This window comes from Sorex fumeus, unplaced genomic scaffold, assembly GCF_029834395.1.
Source record: "Sorex fumeus unplaced genomic scaffold, SorFum_2.1 ptg000009l, whole genome shotgun sequence".
Classification (NCBI taxonomy): Eukaryota; Metazoa; Chordata; class Mammalia; order Eulipotyphla; family Soricidae; genus Sorex; species Sorex fumeus.
The window spans coordinates 11,474,192-11,483,182 of record NW_026606066.1 but is presented as its reverse complement, the minus strand read 5'-3'; the positions used below and the strand labels follow the sequence as shown (position 1 = coordinate 11,483,182).

Here is an 8,991-nt window from a genome sequence, read left to right as displayed (position 1 = left end):
CTCATTTGAGTGAAGCGTGATACTCCAAGCATAGCTCTTTCGATTCGTCTTTGAGAGACCCGAATAGCATTCTCATCCTGTTTTTGTAGGGCCCAGGTCTCTGAGGCATATGTTAATGCAGGAAGAACAGTGGAATTGAAGAGATGTGCTCGGAGCTGGAGGTTCTTTGTCCTCTTAGTTATTTCTTCAATGCTCTTGAAGGCATTCCAAGCCGTTCTCTTCCTCCTGCATAACTCAGGTGCCAGGTCATTCATCACGCTGACTTCTCGACCTAGGTATATATAACTGTTGCATTCAGAGATGGTCGTTCTGTTGAGAGTGAATGGAACATCAGGAACAAGACTATTTCTCATGAACATTGTCTTTGTGAGATTCAGTTGTAATCCGACCTTTCCACACTCACGGTCGAAGTCGGTTAGCAATTGTGCCGCTTGGCTGATATCTGGTGTTATTAGAACGATGTCATCAGCAAAGCAGAGGTGGTGTAGTTGCCGACCATCTATATTCACTCCCATTTCTTCCCATTCCAGTCATCGCATGATGTTCTCGAGGGTGGCACTGAAGAGTTTTGGTGAAATGGTATCACCCTGCCGAACCCCTCTCTTGACATGGATGATTACTTCTTTTTAGAATGGTGAGATCCTGGTAGTGAATCCGTAATACAGCTCACGGAGGATCCTGATGTATTGAGTTTGAATGCCCTGATTGCCTAGGGCTTCGATGACCGCTTCTGTCTCAACAGAATCAAAGGCCTTCTTTAAATCAATGAATGTTAGACAGAGCAGCATCTTGAACTCCCGAGAAACCTCGATGAGTTTAGTAATCGTGTGGATATGGTCGATGGTGCTGAATCCTTTTCAGAACCTGGCTTGCTCACATGGTTATCCTTCATCTAGTGTTCTGCCAATGAAGAATCCTATTCAGGATGACTCGAGTGAACAGCTTATAGATGACAGACAATGTCGTGGATGTCTCCCTTCTTGTATAGTAGTACAGTCCTGCTGGTTTTCCATTGGGATGGAACCTTACATTCAGATAGATAGCGAGCGTGTGAAGATAACTAAAAACCAAAAAAAATGAGAAAATGCAGCAAAAGAAAAATGTTTTTAGGAAGTTGTAATCTAAGAAATCTATAAACAAAAATACTTAATTGTGCCAAAGAGAAAAGAAAGGAACTGTAAAATTTCTTTATATGCCCAATTCCAAGTGCCACACAGGCTATTACATTTCTTTCTGGTAGGGTTTCTATATTGCTTGTTTTGGGACCACAATTAGAGGTGCCCAGGACTTACTCCAAGCTCTGAGCTCAGGGATCATTCCTGGTGGTTCTTGTGGAACCATATGTGGTGACAGGGATCAAACCCGGATCAGAAATGTGCAAGATAGATGCTTTACACTATATTCTTGCTGTACTATTCTCTTTCTGGTTTTCTCAATTTTATCCATTAATTCACTTTTCTTATTAGGCAGTTTCCACTGGGCTAAGTCATACTGTCTTCTCTGGTTGTCAGCCTCTGGATCTTCCGTTATCTATATATAACATCATCCCAAAGAATTCTGCTCTACTACTGTGATTTGGTTGGACCAGTTGATCATAATTGATTTGATGGAGAGACATACAGAGGGTATAAATCTTATTTAATGGAAATGGATAATGGAAATTTAAAGAAGTTTGGATGATTCAGAAGAAAACAAATGCTTCATTTTTTACTTGAATTTTGAAAGTCTGCCCTGTACATGTGAATATGAATCAGAATAGACCAGTTGTTACAGGGAATTCACCGAATCCATCTGAAATTCATTTCAACTTCTGAGACTGCATTCAAGATTTATTGTTGTTGGTGCTACGTGTCTGCAAAAGGAAAAAACAGTTAATTCTTACCTTATCCTTACTAATTTCATATGTCCAAATTATATTTGCTCATGTTGTAAGTCCTACATTCAATAGAAAACTGCTGGGTTAGAGAGATAGTACAGGAATTAAGGTGCTTGCCTTGCAATGAATTCAATATTGGTTCTATTGCTGAGAAAACATGGTCCTCTTGAGCACTGTCAGAATAGCCCCTGAGCCCCTGCCCATATGGCATGAACCCTTCCCCACAAAAAAACCCTCCTGTGCACACAAGGAGATAATACAAAATGATTAAAAGTCAAGAAAAGCAATATGACATCTTCACCGTACAATAGATTACAGATCTGTTCAGAACATCTCTTGACAGTTCCTCAGAGTCCCAGTATTCTCTGCCAGCAGGTGGCGTTGTGGATACCAGGTGAGGTGCTAGATAATTTCTGGGCCATTCTCATAGCTATCAACTGTTTTTTGAAGTATTTTATAAATGAAATATTGAATACATATTTATCAAGATTACGTATTTTGTGCTTTTTGGCAGTGGGGGGAGGCCACCCAGAAGTGCTTGGGGACTATTATTTACTCTGTGCTCCAGAGTGATCCTGGCAGTGCTCAAAGGACCCTATGAGGGGCTGGGGATTGAACCAGGGTTAGCCATGTGCAAGGGAAGTCTTACTTCCTTTTCTATATCTCTGGCCCAATATTTTATACTTTATCATGTGTGACTGCTTTGGAAATTTAGGTGTTGGCTTTGCCTGCAAAACAAAACTACCTTCCTGCATACTTCCTGTGAAATGGGTATTTTCCAGTTCCCATTCCTTAGTTTGGGCTGGAATGATAGCACAGCACGTAGGGTGTTTGCCTTGCATGCAGCCCACCGGGTTCGATTCCTCCGCTTTCGATTCCTCCTTCCCTCTTGGAGAGCCCGGCAAGCTACAGAGTATCTTGCCCACACGACGAAGCCTGGCAAGCTCCCCATGATGTATTCGATATGCCAAACGCAGTAACAATAAGTCTCACAATGTTACTGGGCCCGCTAGAACAAATCGATGAACAACAGGAGGACAGTGACAAGTGACAGTGATTCCTTAGTTTGCCCTTGATTCAGACCTATTTAAGTTCCATTCCTTCAACTATCTTCTCTAATTATTCCAGCACCCATCATGTCTTTCGGAGCTCTGGCTTCTGATAACCATATATTTTAGTATATGGTGCATTAATTGATTTACACTTAAATCTATTTTCATGATGATCATGTCTTAAGGACAAGTTTCACATACTATCTGAATAATTAGTTTTAATTTAAGGATATTTAAAATAGATTTTCCTATTCTTCAAGTAGCTTCCAAGGAACAGAACTAGAAATTAATGAAAAAATAATAGGGTTCATTACTGACCAGAGTTACCAAAGTAAAGCAAAGAATACATGAAATAGTCAAATCTTTAATATTCGAGTTTCAGCAATTTTGACACCTTGACCTGTGAGGTAAATGAATATTTTTACTTATGTAATTAAATGTTCATTACTGTCACTGTCCTCCCGTTGTTCATAAATTTGCTCGAGTGGGCCCAGTAACGTCTCCGTTGTGACACTTGTTACTGTGTTTGGCATATTGAATACATCATGGGTAGCTTTCCAGGCTTTGCCGTGCGGGTGAGATACTCTCGGTAGCTTGCCAGGCTCCCCGAGAGGGGCGGATGAATCGAACCTGGGTTGGCTGGGTTGGCCAGGTCAGCTGCGTGCAAGGCAAACGCCCTACCCACTGTGCTATTGCTCCAGCCCTAAATATTCATAAATTATTATAATGTGTCTCTAGTATATTAACAATATATGTTAATATCTCTCAAATGCCAAACTCATAGACTGAAGATCAGCTACATAGAACTTCCATCCCTGAAATTGCCTTTCTCTGCAGGACAAAACTGACCAATTTGGTCTTTGGTTCACTACGCTAAACTAATAGCAAAATATAGGCAGGAGTTGTTTTATATATTTCACTTAAAGAACAGTATAACTATTTTTTCCTCATCAAATTTGTGAAGATAAACCTGGATGATGACTCAAGGGTCAGGGGCATATGTCCTCCATGTGCAGCTCTTCCTACCCTGCTCCCTAAACAACACCACATGTATCCTTGGAGGCCCCCAGCACTGCTGCACCCCAGCAGCAACACATCTATGTTACCCAAGTCTATGAGGAATATGGAAATGAGTGCTGATTAAAACGTCATGGGAATATCTCAAAATCATGAATTCTGACCATTGCTTTTTCTTTCATCTTCATTACAATTCATTTTCCGTGGTCTCCTTTTCATGTTTAAATTTGAGCATTCAAGGGCTTTGTTCTTCAAACACATGACTTTGGCTTCCTCCCTTCAGCAGTTGTTTAATGTTTCTCATTAAAGAAAATTCTAAATTTGAACTAAAAATAATCAGAGACGGATGGATCGAGAACAAAAGTTAACTCTCTTTGATTTTCATTTGAAATATCCTATACTATGTCATAAATTTAGTTAACATTAAGCCTAGTAACATTTTTTCTTATCAGCCTTTACTTCTTATAGGGACTGGGCCACTCTGTAATCGATTCATGTCAGTCTATCCATGGGCCTGAGAGATAAATTCTAAAAAGCTGAGGGAGATAAACTCTAAAAAGCTGAAAGAAAACCACTTGGTGTTCAGTTAAAGCTTATTGTGCACCTGAACTGGAAGCACATCTGAATTTACACCAGGGGTGAATGGCTTCAAGATCTCTTTCTGCCAAAGTCTATGGTAGAAGACACTGAAACTTGAGCTGCTAATGCTAATGGCAGAGCTAGGCAACAGGAAAGAGGGGGGGGGGGGGGGTTGGGGGGGAGGACTGTCAAAGGAAAACAGGCAGTTCATGGTAGAGAAATAGTCACAAGGAAAAGTATTCAAAAACTTTATTTGAAATAAAATTGAAGGGGTGGAGTTTAGACCATATTCAGTGGTGCTTAGAATTTACAACTGGTTTTGTGCTCAGGGGACCATATATGGTGTCAGAGATTGAACCTGGGACCTGTTTGATGCAAGCACTTTAACTATCCCTCTGGCCCCAATATTAAAAAAAATTTAAGAATAATTAGACAGTTGATAAAATGCACTTCAAAAACCACATCTCAGGGCAAGAGTGGTAACAAAGAGAGTAGGGTGCTTGCCTTGCACATGGCCCATCAAGGTTGGATCCCTGATATCTCACATGGTCCACCAGCACCACCAAAGTAATGCCTAAGTGCAGTGCTAGGAGTAACCCCTGAGCATTGCTGGGTGTGTATCCTCCAACACCTCCCCCAGCTTCCTGCCTCCACCCCCACCCCAATTTCAAGGACAACAGATTGTACAGCGCAGGTAAGATGCTTGCCTTGCCATGCAGCCTACCCGAGTTCCATCCCTGGCATAACATACAGTTCCTCCAACACCACCAACAGTGACCCCAGAGCGCAGAGCCAGGTAGTAAACCCTGAGCACCAACAGGTGTACCCCCATTGAGAAAAAAAAAAAATCCTAAACAACAACAGCCCATTTTAAGCATTCTCACGACTTTAGGACCTTAGACTCCTCAATAGAGGAAAGAAAAAAATCGCAAAATATTCCAAAGACTAAACTCAATCTTCAATTTTAGATTAGCCTGCACACTTGGGCTCAGAAGGACGAAAGGCGCGCATGCGCCGGGGAGCTGCCTCACCCCACCCCACCCCCGGAGGGGCGGGGCCTCTTTCGCCGTTTCCCGGTTCCCCGGGTCCAGCCCCGCCCGCCGCACCTGCACACCAGGTGACCCGCGCCGCTAGCCCGACGTGGGCGGGAGGAACCCGAGAGTCCCCAGGGGGCTCCTTGCGGTGCAATGGGCGGCGCCCGCGGGCCAGTTTAGAGTCTGCAGTGAGCGGTGGGGGCCGCTCGGGCCGGGTCGGCTCGGGTATTTCGGAAGCTGGTTCCGAGTACGCCCGTCGGGGCGTCGGAGGGGGCCGGGCCCAGGAGAGACGGGCGAGCGGCGACTGCGGGGCACTCGGCGGGCGTGCCCGTCCCCGCGACCCGGAAGGCCCCGCTTCTCGGCGGCCGCTCGCGGGGGGAGCGCCCGGGCATCCGCAGCCTGGCTCGCGCGCTTGGGCCGGCCGGGCGCTCGAGGCGTGGCTGGTCCTTCGCTGCGTGCGGGGAGGCGGGGAGTAAGTTCTGGGTATTATTGGAGCGGGGGGGAGCGTGCTGGACCTCGGTGGGGCTTGCTCTGGACCACCCGAGAGATCTAACATCCCGAGTGGCAGCTGAGGTCTGGGTGGGCGCCGGAGGCATACAGGGTGCCCAGTGCTGCAGCCCGTCCCGTCTGCCCTGGGCGTCGTAGCCGAGTACCACCGAGGGAGGCAGCCCGGGCGTGTTTGGAACCTTATCCCTGTGCTTTTTTGGCACAGGTGGCATTGGGGCGTTAGCCAGTAAACACCATTTGATCTGTCAGGCTTGTTTTCGGTACATTTATGCAGGCTATCATTTTACCAAGAGATTTTGCAGGTGTTTTTAGGCTTCGTGGAAGTTTTTCTTTTGAGAAGGTGAGCAGGAGTGGGGTGATGAAGAAGCAACGAAATTGAATGTGCGGGATCTGGTGAAATTGGGCAAAAACGTGCTCTGATTTTGATTTTTTTTGCAGGAAGTTCTCTAGCATTAGAGCAAGGGGTTCTGGGGTTTAGTATCCCAGGTTATACCTGTCCACTCAGGACTGATCACTGCCTCCTCCAAAGCTGTGTTCTTAAACTTCTAAATTCTTTTCTGTTATGTTCATATATTAACTTTGAAATATTCCCACTTTTCTACTTAAAACTTTTTAGCGTAGGATAGATAACATGATTATAATAGTGTCAGTGTTTTTGTTGTACACAAATGCTTGCACCCTCATCGCCAAGCCACCCTCCCACCCTATGTTCTTGTATTAAAAGATTTAAATTTAGTTGTAGTTTTAAAAAAATTATTTTGAGTATTCTGGGTACTTGACATTATTTTACATACTGTGGTTATAGAAATGAGTAAACTGGACAAGAGTCATTTGAAGCTCATATGTAGTACGGGATCGGGGAGAGAAATACATTAGATGTTGATAATTACTGAAAATTCAAAATAGGGTGATGGTTTCACCTAGAGAGTGGCTACTTTAGATAGAGAAAACATTGCTGAGGAATACCGAAATTGAGAACTTAGTGAGAAATAGGATCCCAGGAGCGAGGGGAAAGAATATCATCATAACAATACCAACTTACGGGGCTGCAGAGATAGTGTAGTGGATAGGGTGTTTGCCTTGGAGACCTACTAGGGTTCAATCCTGTGCATCCCATATGGTCTCCCCAGCCTGCCAGAAGTGATTCTGACTGCAGAGCCAGGAATAACTCCTGAGCACTGCCAGGTGTGGCCCCCAAACCAGCCAACCAAAACCCAATTTAGGAAGATCTTAGTCCAAAATCAGTTTAACCAGCCAGGCTGGGGTGAAGGGGGCAAGAGCTAGATCAAATAGGGTTTCTGTAAACTGTGGTGAGGAGTTTGGGTTTTAGTCTAAATTAAATAATTTGTTCAGCTATGGGAACTTCTCAGCAATGATAGCTTTGATGGTTGCTTCATCAGGGTTTTCTTCCTGCCCCTCTGGTACTCCAATGATTCTTATATCGTTCCTCTTGACTTCATCAGATTTTCTCTTGTCATCTGCTAGTTTATTTTGGGAGGTCTTTTCTGTCTTCTGCTGTAGTCCAGTGATTCTCTGCACCTCATTTTGGTGCTCACTGATTCTGTCCTCAGCAGCTGCTACTCTGCTGCTGAGGCCTTCCAGTGAGTTTCATTTCACCTACCAGGTTTATCAGATCTTTCATTTCTTGTATTTTCATTTGCATTTTCCTCATTTCTGCTCTCATATCCTCCCGTATTTTATTGACAGTGCAGTCCATTGTTTCTTTGAGATCCTTATGCATCCTTACCAGTTCCATTCTAAATTCCTTATCAGAGAGCTTATATAACTCATTATTACTCATTGGGTCCCCTGGGCTAGCTTCTTCACTCACTAAGCCTGATGGGGTTCTGTGTTGCTTTACTGTGTGACCTTTGCAGTTTGTATTCTTCTGCTCAAAGTTGCTTTTGTGTTTTGAAAAGAATATAGATTGGTATAGGGGCTACTGGACTATTGGCCTAATCTGTTTGGGAGTTTGAGCTGCCCTAGTGAGTTCCGAAGAGGCTAATTTGTGGTTCTTACGGGATATGATGGGTGCTGCTTGGGTGACCACGCCCCCTCAGGCTTCTAATCTGGGAAGTCTGAAAATTATAGCCTTATAGATTGCATCAGCAGTCACTGTTACTGTCCTCCCGTTGTTCATCGATTTGCTCGAGCGGGCCCAGTAACATTGTGAGACTTTTTACTGCGTTTGGTATATCTAATACGTCACAGGTAGCTTGCCAGACTTTGCCGTGGGGCGAGATACTCTTGGTAGCTTGCTGGGCTCTCTCAGAGGGGCGGAGGAATTGAACTCGGGTTGGCTGTGTTGGCCACATGCAAGACAAATGCCCTACCCGCTGTGCTATGGCTCCAGCAGTCAGATATCTAAATAATTTGTTAATGCAACCTGGGTTAGTCCATTTTTACCACTTCTTTCTTTTGAGTTTCCTTAATTGATCATATATGGTGACAAACCATGACATGATAGCTTTTGACATTGCAGTTTGTGCATGAAATATTTTGTTTTTCTGAGTGAGCTCTACAGTTTTAGGTTAAAGGCACAACAAAGGCAGGCAAGGAGGAAGTAGCTGAGAGAGTGTTAAAAGCAGTGGAAGTGTCTTTTTGAGTTAAAATGAGCAAATCTAGAGTTAGCAGTACGAAGGAGAAAGCAGTTACAGGGAAAGATTTCAAAGGCAAGTAGCCTAACGTATTGTTTGCTCAATGTTAAATCAGTTTGAATTTGTTTTTACAAGGCTGTTTTAATTTTAGGCCACACATAACAGTGCTCATTGCTTTCTCCTGGTTCTGTGCTCAAGGATCACTCTAGTGGGGTATGGGGGATCAAACCCATGTCAGCTGGGTAAGCCTTACCCACTGTACTATCTGTACAGCCCCAACAAGGTTCTGCTTGAAGTAGTAACAGAACTTTATTGGTATGTCATCAGAT

The 8,991-nt window shown here is 44.0% G+C and overlaps 1 protein-coding gene across 3 annotated transcripts in view; it reads left to right on the top strand.

The window, feature by feature from the left end:
- The first annotated feature begins 5,582 nt into the window (after positions 1-5,582).
- WDSUB1 (WD repeat, sterile alpha motif and U-box domain containing 1) overlaps positions 5,583-8,991 on the top strand; it is a 42,248-nt gene continuing 38,839 nt past the window's right edge. For 2 of the 3 annotated variants that reach the window (XM_056110321.1, XM_056110319.1), the window contains exon 1: positions 5,583-5,641. The gene's annotated coding sequence lies outside the window, so the exon portion shown is untranslated. Of the gene's footprint in view, positions 5,642-6,011; positions 6,031-8,991 lie in introns of those variants that run through there. The other variant, XM_056110320.1, reaches the window with a different exon arrangement.